Below are 13,497 nucleotides of genomic sequence, written 5' to 3' on the forward strand. Positions count from 1 at the left end.
TGTTGATCTCTAAGTGCTCTTTGTGAGGGAGGTTTTCCAGAGATGGCATTATTTCTAGCCATTTGTATTTATTAACATCCTTGTTAAACTGTTGAGACCAGAAATGGTTACAGTACCCAGCAATGACCACCTCAAGGATGTGGCAAAAAGTAGTAACTTTCGTCTTCGTCCTCAGGTACTGCTCATTGCTAACAAGGGTTGCATTTTCTCTCTTGGCCATTTCATCTTGCTGGGAGATCATGATCTGGTCACAATCCTCTCCCACATCTAACTTCTTTTCTGGATGATTACTTTACATGCACAGGAGCCCTGAGCTGGAAGTGACACCATTGTTCTTGGTTCCTATTTTTTACTACTTTGTGTCAAGTTGTGTTAAAGCCCTTCTTCTTCAAGAGAGTTTACCTTACTGTGCTACTGCTCTGGGAGACATTAATTTTCTTCTGCACAACCCCCACGCTTTGTCATCTCAGCTGTCACCTGGCACCCATTCCTGCCACCTTTAGAAAGTGTAGACCCATGCCAGCAATACCATTTGTGTATTTGTGTATTGTGATACATGGGCCCAATCCAGCTCTGGTGCAGATCTGTATAATCATGCCAGAGAAGGACTTGGCCCAGTCTAAGTGCAAATCCTGGGACAGAGCAAGTCAGAGTGACTCGTAGCAGGCTGCTGGCCAAATGTCCTTCTTTTGCACTTGGGTTCCTAGAGGCAATCCCATTCCAGCATAGCAGATGTCCCATTCACTCTAAACCCATGTGGGGCATCTGGAAGTGCTTTTTGCTAAAACTGGCCATGGCTCAGTTACCTGGAATACACAGAGAAGAGAAGAGGAGTAGTACGTGATGCACTACAGGTAACGTGGTTGAACTGCTAAGGCAGAATAAGTGTGAAACCACATGCATCTTTTGCAATAATTAGTTAATTGGCTGTTGGTAGGGTTTATTCAAGCCTAAAAATGGGATTTGGTTTTGAACAAGGATATTTGAGCACCAGAAATATTCCAGTTTACAAGCAGTAGAGGCAAGCATCCTATGTTTGCCACAAGAGTGTTTGTTTTTCAACTTCAATAACGAAATATCTAAGATAGACAGATACATTGATCTCTGAAACAGTATAATTTCTTTATGTGGATCACAGAGGGAAGACCGCTTTCTCTTCAGGCTCTGAGATGAGTTTCAGATATTCCACTTCAAGAAGAACCTCATGGAGATTTTTGATAATATGGAATACAGAAGTTGGACAGAAAAATGGCAGTAATTTCTGGTTCTTCTGTGCTGTCCTCCATCATCTCAATATCAGGATATGAGGAAATGCATAGACATAATTGTATGGGAAAGGATCTAGCATGAACAAACACCTCCCAGCTGACATTTCCGAAATGGGAATGTGAACTGGAGAAAGGAGAGGGATGTTGACAATCAAACATTTTACAAGAAAGGGAATTTCCATTGCCATCTTCCACAGAGTCCTCAAAACAGGCATCCAGGTTGGAGCCTGTTTTTCTCATTTGCTGCGTCAATCACTTAGGAGTGAAGAGCCTGCTGATTTTAGACAGGTGTTAAAGGGTAGAGACACTTTAACAAAAATTATGTGGTTTTTTTCCCCTCTGTTACACATTTTTGAAAATCTTGTGCTTTGTCCTCTGACTCTTTGCTCATATTGAAAGGTTGGTCAGTGTCATATCCTGCCCATTTTTGCAGGGTTAACACCCTTCTCTGATAGTGTATATCCAATGTGGTATGCATATTTATATGTGGAGAGGGGAGACTGAGAAACTAGTTGCCCGGGCTAAAGGGTTTACCATTCAAGATTTGACAACAGATCTAAATATATATTCATTTTGGACAGATTAGATTAGACTCAGCCTATGGCTGATCTCTGTTTTGACATTTATCTCCATGGTGAGAAGAATGGTTACTTTTGAGTGCTAGAGTTATGAATAAATGACTGCCTTTCCCTCAGGAGTGAAGATTAGTGTCACAAGAAATCAGCCATCATGTATGTTATATGCCGAACGTGTACTCTCTCAGCTCCCACCGCTTGGATGGGATTGAAACTTCCCTGACAGTTTGAAAGAATGAAGAATGCTTGGGCGGTGTGGGAATCAGGCTGCTCTGAAAATGGTTAAACACTTAATCAGTTGTGAGCTCTTATGTCACCAGCAAAATAACAATATATGTAAATTAAATTGTAAAAATAGCACAAAGAAATCTTTCTCTCCCTTCCTCTGTATATATATGCATATGTGTATATATATACACATATTTCTAAATCAGACAAAAATGATAACACATTAAAGTTCCAATATTTATGTATTGGCCATAGCTAAACTTAGACACAACATCTAATTTACACTGACGTCTTTCTTTAACAAGTTTTGTAAGAGGAATGATTTAAGTTCAAGGAAGTGCAGTGAGTCATCTGCACGGTGGGCCAGTGGCTGAGCTAAGTTTAGAATCAAGGGGAAGTTTGGATCTTCTGGCTCCAAGTTTTTCCCTTTACATCTCTGCTTTTCTCAAACATTCTCAGTGCTTCAAAAGAAAAAAAAAGAAGAAACTTTCTTCATGGTTTCTTTTCTTACTTGATATTTTATGTATCCTTGGTTCTCTGGTCTTGTATGGTAAATCAGTGAGTTTAACTTAATGAGCTGATCTGAATTTGTTAAATCAGGTTACCTGATGACCTTGCAAATATTACCTTGTGACATCTCTGTTTCAGGAGAGCTGAGATTAAAAAGCATAAATGGAAAATGTGAGGTCTGTTCAAGTGATACCTGAGCAAAAATGTGTTCCCCAGTTGCAAGAAAACAAATCAGATGAAGCCGAGTGAGGCCAGTCCAACCCAGCCCACCCAGCCCAACCTCTGTTGCTACCTGCCTGCTATAAAACTACACATAGTCATTCTCTTCAGCTCTCTTTCCTCCCAAGACTTTCTGTGGGTCAATGGCTTTCCTGCCAGACCAGGGGAATCATGCAGGTTATGGGGCACCATAGTGAAATCCAGCTCATTCCTCCTCTGAGAGGTACCTCTGAAAACAAACTCATGGCCAGAACAAGGGAAGACCAGTCCACTTGCTGTGGCCAGGTCATTCCCAGCAGGTTACAATCCTGTCTCCTCTGCACCAGACCTGGGATGCTCTTTTTGTCTCCACTCTTGCAGCGTTTCTCCCCAGCACAGCCTGACAGATAGATATTACAAGGCACAACCCATCTCTGATACAAATCGAACAGCTAATCTGCTTTTGTACAATTTCTATAGGGTTTATCTGTTTTCCCCTGGGCCAATAAATACACAAAAACTAAGGAAGACTGGCCAGACTCTTTAAAACTATGGTTGTTTAACGACTTCTAGTTTCCCTATCTGGTTGGGTGCATTGCTGTGTTTTTCATCAGGAGGAGTCATGGTACAGCTAAGAGGTGATTAAAATGGGGACTTTGTGTAGCATTGCTGTATGCAGACAGGTGGAACATTTATACTGAAAGAAAGCAGTTTTCTGGTTGCATTTGGCTTTGCTATAATAAAATGCAGTTATGTTTTATAACAGTTCCATTTTATTCTAGTTATACTGCAATGACAGTCTTATTACACCACTGTTTATGTTTTTTGCTAAGCTTAGTCATTGTTTAATCTTATAAACAGAGAGTCAACTTCATGCCTGATATAGCTGTTGCATCTCACGCTCCTGAGCCCTAACACAGCTGGAGGTACCATGGGGTGGGGACATAAAATCAGTTAGATAACCTGGTCATTATAAGAGTCCTACCAGGGGAACCCCATTCTGTAGTTACTGTCCAGTAGAGCTTGGCACTCAGACAAAATAAAAATATTGAAATATTTAATCTATTGAAATCTATTAATTATCAATTATCAGCACCCAACAGGAGTGCAACCGCAGTTGCACTTTACTGAGACTTATTTTACCAATAATGATGGTGTTCATGTCAATGAGGACACAAACAGAAGGAAAATGCCAGTCAATGTGAGTGAGCTTCATCACAATCTGACCCTGTCTTATTAAAGATGACTTTTTCAGCATGTGCAGTCTTTTCATATTCCACATCAGTGGTTCCTAAAGGGTGGGCTTCAGAGTCAGAAAATCACAATACTGCCTTGTAACTTCACAGTGAGCAGCTGTCACTCTGTTAAGATAAATGCCACCTTTTATAAACTGCAGTTACTGTTCACTTTTCTCCACTCTCCTTATATCTCTGCTTTGACCTAGTCTGAGTCATTCCCTGCATGGGAAACATTTCTTCCTGTGGGCATACATATGACTGGGGTTGTGTACTGATAAAAGGGGTATGATCTGCCCTCTGACTCTGCAGCAAAATGCTTCTGCCTGGAATTAGGATGCTTGGTAACACAGTGAAGACAGAAGACAGTGGGAATTTGTTAGATTTCCCTGCTATAGGTAGATGTCAGGTGGAAAAGTAGCCTTTAAATGGCAATGAACACCTTGCCCGTGCACCTGCACGGGGACCAGGTGGGCACAACCTGGGAGTGTGAGGCCAGAGCAGAGGATGTCCGAAGGCTCTGCTGTACCCACTGTGCAGACCTTGAGAAGGTGCCAAAGGGGAAGGACTTGTTTCCTCCACATTAGGGCATGCAGAAGGACCATCTTTGCCAAAATGAACATCTGATCATCAGTGAATTAAGGACTTGTTACTCTGTAAGCCATCTTTAAATGACTGTTTAAAGACCAAGTGGACCTCCATCGATTTGGTGACTCCCTTTTTAAGTCCACTTTTATTTTAAACTTTATTTTAGCAATGAATTTCGCATTTTAATTATGCACTATATGCTTCTTGCTATTTGATAAATTACATTGTTACATGCATAACCACCCCTGAAGACTCAGTATCTGTAGTCAAAGTATCATTTCTTGTATATTCCCAGGCAGGATACATGGTGGCTGTTGTTGGAGGTTATGGAAAAGTCAAAGCTCATTAAAAAACCCAAATCTTATCTGAGCTATTCTTTCCTGTTCATTCTTCCTGTCCTGTTTACAGTTTAGAGCTTTTTTAAATTTCTTGTTATGACTTATAAGTTATTTCACTTTGTGTTTATACCCACTGCAGCTACTTTTTGTGTATCTTGAGCCTTCTGACTTCTGTTTCTATACCAATGCCTCTAGAACAAGCACCATGAGAAAGCATTATAAGATAACTTGGTTGTGCTTTCCATACTGCTCCAAAGCCTGAGTTTGAAATTTAGGAGTGAATTTTTGCAACTAAACCACAACTAAATCCATCAGTGTTTCAGTATACTTTTGTAATACAAAGCCACATATTTGAATACCAGCTTCAGCTGGTTCAGCAATTTGCCTATTTGCAAATTGCAAATGATTGCAACTTGCAATGATTACATTGAAACATTAAAGAAATCACGTAATTTTTCACCCAATCTGAGACTTTCACCAGCTTGGTCAAAAACATGAATTGGTTTTGTTTCAAACAGTTCTCTTTTTTTATATGTATACACACCTAATTGTACAGAAACTATAGCATAACTACCTAGGCAAAAAGAAATACTACTAAAATGCCTGCCAAGATTCAGAATAGCCAAAGAATGTCATGTGTATTATATCATTTGTCCATCAGATATGATATGCACCCATTTCTCTTTTGAAGCTGCTGCTGGGGCTTGTTGCATTTCGTGGCTGAAACCCTTTCAAGTACAGAATTCCCTCTGGCTTTTGATGACTTTCTGCATGTGGAGCAATCAGCCCAGGCTCATTGCTGTAGGAACACAAAAGGGGCAGGGAAACGCTGCTGCCTTTTTCTGACCACTTGGAATTAAGATGTTCTGCATCACAGTGAAAGACATAAGCCAGCAGGAGTTTGTTTGAGTCTGGCTGCCTTAATCAGAAAAAAAATCTGGTGAGCTGAACATGTCCAGATGGGTTTACAAAGATAAAAATAACAGGCTGTATCCTTCCTCCCATGATGAGAAATAATTCCATGTCAGCGATGCTTCCACAACATACCACCTGTACTGCCACCGGGCCACATTCCATGGCAAAGAGTCTCTTATGATCACAAACGAAGGTGAGTGGAACTCCATGAATTCAGCAGGAGCTCTGTGCTGTAGCTCAAAGAGGGAAATAGTGCTGCAGAATAAGAAGATACCTCCAGGAAAGAGGACTCAACCCAGCCAGCAAAATCCATCGGTCCCACCACATGGGCGACACGGCCAGGGAAAACATCAGGTAATGGTTTGGACTGGCAAGGAGCCATGCTTCAGCACTGAAGTCCATTCTGATAGAGATGCACACAAACCAATTTGTCTTGTGTTGACAGGTCCATCACTTTTTTGAGTACTTTATACAAATCATCATGGGAAAAGCCATGCTGGCCACAGAGTGGACTTCCTTCTGTAAAGACTGTATAATCCTGGGTGGAAAAGATGGTTGAATTCATATCAGATGAATCAAATGTGACATATACACCAAGGTTAGATTGGGTGCTGGGGTTTAGTTACGTTTCCAAGCCAGCAGAAAGTCAGCAGATAGTTTTTTTAAGGAGCTGAGGACCATTTTCTCAAGAGTTTTAGCAGAGAAAGGAGGGAATTATGAGTTCTAGTGCTGCTGGAAGTAATTGCAGTAATAACTGTGGGCTCCAAATCAGGTACCTTTCCCCAGTGTCCACAGTTACTTTCACCCCGTCATCCGCCTGGCAAAGACCAGGCCCTCTGCTCTCCCTCTCAGCTTGCATGTGGAACAGCCTGTGAAAGAAATCTCTCCTTCCAGGTGCAGTAAAGCTTTTCAACAAACCTTTTGCCAAACCCTCAGTTTTACACAGCTTAATCTTCATGGTCAGTGGAAGAGAAGGGAGAGTCACTGGGGCTTCCCTGACATGCTGCTGCCTGGCAGGGGCTGGAAGCCACGTGCAAATGCAGCAGATGAGCACTTGCAGTGCTTTAATGTGGACATTGATGTAGAATGATATTGAGCACAAATGTTATTCTGTTTAATGAAGTCTCAACAGGGAAACATGGAAACATTCTTGGTGGATCAGCACTGCAGAGATGGCCCTATGCGTTTGCTAAAGGTAGTGAGGGTGGGTGGGTGGCCCTCTGGTAAGCTATGGCCTGCTCAACTGGAAGAGTAACCAAACTTAGCCTTACAATTCAGGTTATGCTATACATAAAGCTAGTTCGGAACCCACTTGTATCGATTATTCTAACTCTGTACAGACTGTGCAGAACCTCCTTTAGATCTTGAATTTTAGGCTTAATAAATATAAATGACACAAGTTTGCTCTTGTACAGTAAGCTTGCCACTACTTACCATTTCAAAATTTGGCTCCCTAAGCAACAGTGCTGATTGTTTTTCCACCTTTGGAGGATATGGAGCAGAAGTATTAGGCTTCATTTTTACCAGACCCTATTCCTTCATTTCTCCCTCTGAATTTTGGATTTGGAATACACTAGAAGACTCTCAGTTTTGGGTAAAAGTTGGCATTAAAATTGTGCATCAGGTTGCTGCTGTTAACAAGCAGCTTGTCTCTTTGATCTGAATGAAAGCAGGGACAAGTTGCTGGGTAGCTGTTGCTTCTGGAGCAATGTGCTTGTTGTGATAAATTTGCTTTTTAAGTTGGTGGTAGGTGTATCCTAGGATTTGGCATTCAGGGTTGGAGCTACCAGGCTGAAGAGATGTCTTGGTGCCTGAGATAGCACTGGGTTTGTGTACCTCCCACCCAGCAGTACAGATACTTGAAGTTCACTGTTGTCTCTCTGTCTTGGTAACATACATCAATTTTCTGTGGGCAGGCATCCACTTGATTGCCTAAAGTCCTGACTAAACCAAATCTTTGGCTGTTTGGCAGGATCCACAAACCAGATGTTACCTCACCTACTTACTGTTCAGGGTGTCATCTGCTAGGCGTGCTTAGGAGGGTTGTCATCCCTGCAGGATACAGCATGAAGCAGAAGCCAGTGATTAAATTGTGAGCTGGAGAAATGGGGGTCACATCCTACTGCTCCCCCCATTGCATGTTTGGCCACTTGCTTTCCCATGAGAAAGTCAGAGCGATCTTTAATAACCTGCTGTCCTCAAAGGAAAAGAAGAGCAGGATGTCACTTTGGCTGTGGTTGAACTGCAAGTTAACTTTTCTTCCATGTAACGCCTTCTTTCAAAGGATATTTTTTATGTTGTAAAGTCATATTACACTCTACTTGTATGAAGAAGTGAGTTGGAGGAAACAGGCTTCTGTAACCAGAGGATTTAGAAAAAGGTAGGAAAAATACATGTTTGTGGTTTTTTTTTTTTTTTAATTTCCCATTTTTCCCTACTGAGACTTGTTATGAAAAACAAAAGAAATTTGGGAGAAAGCTGAAAAAAGCTGTTTATTATTGTATTGTTACTGAGGTACTTTAATTCTTCAGAAATGCTTTCTGCAACTAATAACTATTTCAGGAGAAGTCACTTTATTTTAAAACTTGCAGTAGTAAGCAACTGCAATTCTATTATGCTATTCGCTGTGTTACTGCTGGTCCTTAGTCCTATGTAGTTAAATATATTGCAGTGAAGATGCATAGAGTTATTGACTTAATTTTTCAAGGTTTTAGAAATATGAGGTCTTTAGAAATATGAGCTTCTTTTATATCTGCACAGTATCATCATTATCTCTGAGTTCTGTAGATTTAACCTTCTTTTTTGTTTGCAAGCCAGTAATGTTTATACTTTCTATTTTTAACATTTAATTTTTCACCTATTTTAGAAATGTGTCAACACACAAAGATATACTTAATCATTTCAATGACCAGTGGAGCTGCTGGATATTATCAGGTATATCTGTCAATGTTCAAGAACGAAGGTTTATACCTCCTTAATTTATAAATATACCTAGCAGAAGATTCTGTGCAGTCAATACACATGCACATGCACATATCTATCTATCTATCTATCTATCTATCTATCTATCTATCTATCTATCTCTGTATGAATTTATGTATTGTTCTTATAGGAGTAAATATAATTTTGTTTCAATAAAGAAACAAATCTGCAGACACCAGATTTCACCAATATTTCTTCTTTTCCCTGCAAACCAGGAAGAAAACCATCTAATTTTCTTCATGGTTTCAATTTCTAGAATTCATGTCCATCTACAATGGAAATGCATATTAATAAACATTCAGTAAAAAGACAGAGAGAAATCTCGTAATTTTGAGATTGTTCAGGAAGCATAAATTCTTCAGTTCTTTCAAACAGGGCTCTTGATCTACAGCTTTATGTTGCAAAATTGTATCTTGGCTAGATGAGCTTAATTCTTCTTCATATGATAGATAAAAATATTCTTTAAAGTGAGTATAAATGTAAATTAGAGCTATTTTGTGGCCTTCTTGCACAGCTGGAGAAGTGCAAAAGGATTTTCATCTGAATGAGAGTGGGCACATTATGGTGCTGTTGAGAGAGAGAAGCCCATGAAGCTACTGCTTGTCCTTCATATGTGCAGACTCACTAGTTTGGAAATGCCTGGCTCCGGCATGTGCATGCACGTGCCCATGCACACGCACATATGCACAAACACAGACCTTCTCCCAGGCACACCTCTGATGACAGAGAATCGAAGCCATGACCAGCACTGCCAAAAAGCTGCAGCAATACGTGGTAGAGCCACGTTACTCTTTTATAGTGTGTATAAGGCATGACAACGTTAACGAGTGTTTTGGGGCACCCCAGTAGGGAAATATTGCTCAGAAACACTAAACTGTAGGAAGTGTTGTTATTACTATTCTAGAGAACATGCTTACAAATCAGAATATTTTATTCCAATGTATTATTTTTACTATTTATTTATTACTTGGATTGCCATAGCAACTAGAGGCTCAGTCACAGACAAAACCCCTACTCTGCTATGAACTGCACAAACAAGAAAAACAGATGAGGAGCTCATATTTGCATTAATAAAGTGTTCTTAATTTTAAAAGGTCTCTGAGGTCACGTATGCAACTGCAGACAGTAAATGTAAAGCAAGTTCCAATATAAACAGATAAATAAAATCACAATAGGCTCTCAGTAATAACTTGGCTGTCCACTGAAACTCCTTGGAAAAATGCTGGCATTATCAGCAGACCTTGAACCATGCCCTTAAGGAAATAAATCCAGGCTCCATCAAGCCAAGAAGGAAGGGCCAGCCAAGGACCTCACATTGCAGCACCTCTGCATTTATTGGGTGGATGGTTAGTGGGAACATCTCCACTGATCTGGCTGAACACAATCTCCTCAGGTGAGGAAAGTTATGCAATGCTCTTTGGTACAGATTTCAGGCTTTAATGAACCTGGGACCTGGAAATATTCCTTTTCCCGTTATCTTGCCATTGACCTGAGAGAACTGTCATATTTGTTAAGAAGAAAAGTTGCCAAGCCTTCATAAGAAACTCTCAGCCTGCAAAGCCCACGGGGAGGCACTACTGAAAGGTCCATGATTACACAAAGCAACGACCTTCTTAAATTCTCCTGCATTTCAGAGAGTATTGATTCCTAGCATGGTATTGAGCTGTGTAATACGAATGCTATTTTACATTCCAGAAATGCTAGCTCTGTTAATGCCTTGAAATTCTTCCTTCAATTTTTAGTGCCCTAAGAAAAAGCTGATTAACTCCTTCCCTTCCTTCAGTATCTCTTTATTTTATTTTCCAATTTATTTTTTTTCTCTCTCTCTTGTTTACAACCATTTTTTCTGCAGTCACAACTTGCTGCCTGAATGAAGACACAATTTATTTTGTCATTTTAATGCAGGGAGTTTGCACCATGCATGTAGGTTTGTATGATTTCAAAACAAACACAACACAACATGTATGTGCTAATTAAACACACTGTATTAATAATGTGGCAGCATGTGGCCCTCATAACTCTGGCAGCGATAAGAAGATTCCTGAGGGAGGCATATTTCTTCAGACTCAATTGCTGTAAGGATCTTTGCAGGGAGGCCCTCTTTTTTTTTTTTTTTTTTTTTTTTTTTTTTTTTTCTGAAGGTACTATGCTCGTGGGGGATGTGTTCTTGTCTAACAGTCTAATGTTGACAGTCCACTGCCCCTGACCCTTTTCTCTCCACACTAAATTGCCGATAAATCTTCCTGGTCACCCTGTAAAGTAGAAGCGAGAACTAAACCCATAGTGTTTCAAACCAGCAAGACTTCAGAAAACAGGAGAGTCTGCAATATTGTTGCAGAAGGGGGATTCAGCTGGTGTGAAGTCCTGCTGTTTGCAAGCAGTTTCACTTATCACCCGGAGAAGAAACGGGAAGACAGGGGCTTGTCTCATCCACCTGGCGTGAGTTGCAGTGCCTGGAGCCTGGCTTTGTTCATGGGCACAGCTGGCCAGAGCTGCAGGCTGCACCTAGGTTTCTAGGAGCTGTCTCTACAGGGTACGAACCTGTTAAAGGCACATTTTGAAGCTGGAGAGGGGTCTAAGCTTTCTGTGAAGATGTAGTCAGGGAGATTTGCTCATTTTCTTCTCCTTTCTAACAAGTATGGGTTTATAAGGAACTTGATTTGACTTTCTGGTTAGACACAGGGCTTACAGGAACAGATTGGGCTTCTCTGCTTGAAACACATGGCCCTTTGGATACCATAAGGACAACCCTAGTTTTTGTCCGTTCTCTTATATGGTAAAAATATACATACCAGAAAGAAAGAAAGTTAATGAAAGACAGTACCATCACAACTGAAGGAAGGCAAACCTTTGAGGTTTGTTCAGCCTATTTGGACAAAATGCCTGTTTCTGTGTATGAAGCTTTTTAAGCCAAATGCCCAGACAATTTGCTATTAATGGGCAAACTAGTGGGAAACCAATTCAGATTTGACACTAGAAAATTTTCAGGGTCAAATGACAATATTTAGCTCTCATAATTTTTGTATCTGCATGCATCTACCGATTAGGTAGGTGAAGTCTCAAATGCTGTCATTTATTGGTATAAAAGCTTCACGTTCAGCCTAGAGAATGAGTGGAAGGTGCTCTGAAAACTGGACCCTAAAGTCTTGCCAGATGTGCAGCAGAGATTGGAGTCCAGGCAGGTGAATAGCACTGATCTGAATAAGGAGGGATGAATGAGCAGACAAGCTGCATGCACTGCACAGTTTGGCTCTAATGGGGTGGGATGAACAGGTTCTCTTTCAGCTACCTTATGTTTCCATGCCTGGTGACTGCTTTTGGTGAATATTTTAGGATAGTTCAAAAGAAAGACTAGGAGGCTGACATGCTAACTGCTTTGGAGAATATTTTTTATAAGACTCTTTTGGTTGTAGGCATTGACTCAGCTCTGACTCTGGAAATATTTTGCCTGCTAGCTGTACTGAGCTGTATGTTTGAGTATTTGGAGATTGGTGTACTCTGTTATTAGAGTCCTGTGCCTGAACTCTCTGCTACCAAAACATCTTTGAGTTTCAGTCATTTCCATCTTTAGCTTTTTAGGGATACTTCTGACTGCTGATGGATATTTTATGACTGGACACAGACTAATGCTGCCAATGTCAGCCCAGTCACTCTTTGCCGCTGACTCCTGGCCTCTGTCTTCACAGTACTCTACCACTTGCTGAGGGGATGATTCAGAGGGGATGCCTCTTCCTACTTTATCTTGCATGAATTAAGCTTTCTTTTACTCCCCAGGCTACAGATGAGTAAATTCCCTTCCTTACCAGCAAAGATAGGATAAGTGGCTCTGTCGATGCTTGGGCACACCCCCTCGGCTTCATACAAGGATGTTAATTCACCTCTCTTCTGTTTTTGGCCCTGAATGCCTGTTCCTGCCAAGTGTGCTGTGGGAATGGGTGTTAAATGTTACTGTCACTTATAGTATACGAAAGATGATAAATACTGTGGAGACAAGCTGTGAAGAATGAAGACAAGAAGCTGATGTTTGGTGTGAATGAAGAGGGGGAAGGCTGTGAAAAGTGAAATCACATGCTCAGAGCAAAAGGCTAGGAAAGTTTTCTTCACTGTAATGTTATGAATGGAAATAGGTAGCAATGTTATATTTGAGAAATTTGTAGAAGATGATGTTAGTCAAGACGGGAGATGGTGAGAGCCTGGAGGAGTGTTTTAGGTTATGAATGAGAATAAAAGCATGTTACTTTTAACTGTAATGTAAAAAGAGGGAGTAAGAATCAGCTGGGGATTCAGCTAAAGGCTGTGCCAAGGCTATGGACCTGAGGAGCTGGAGAAGAGGCAGGATGGTGGTATTTCCATAGTGACAGAGAAAAGGGGAAAAATGTCAGTGGGAAAGATGAAGAGCCCCACTCCGACCGTGCCACTCTTAAGCAGATGGCTGAAACATGGAGCAGGTACTTTATTTATTTATTTATTTTGCAGATGAAATTATCCAGAATTTGATTATCTGTATAATTATCTGTAAATGAATTATCTGAAGACAACATGAAAAGAAACAGAGACAGAGTCCAGGTGTAGAAGGCTTCTTTAGAAAACTGGAGGGAAGAATAAGGAAAATCCTTTGAAAGGTATGCTGAAAGTGCAGTTAGAGGGAAAAGAGGAGAAT

The sequence above is a fragment of the Strix aluco genome, chromosome 1 (genome assembly GCF_031877795.1).
Source record: "Strix aluco isolate bStrAlu1 chromosome 1, bStrAlu1.hap1, whole genome shotgun sequence".
NCBI lineage: Eukaryota > Metazoa > Chordata > Aves > Strigiformes > Strigidae > Strix > Strix aluco.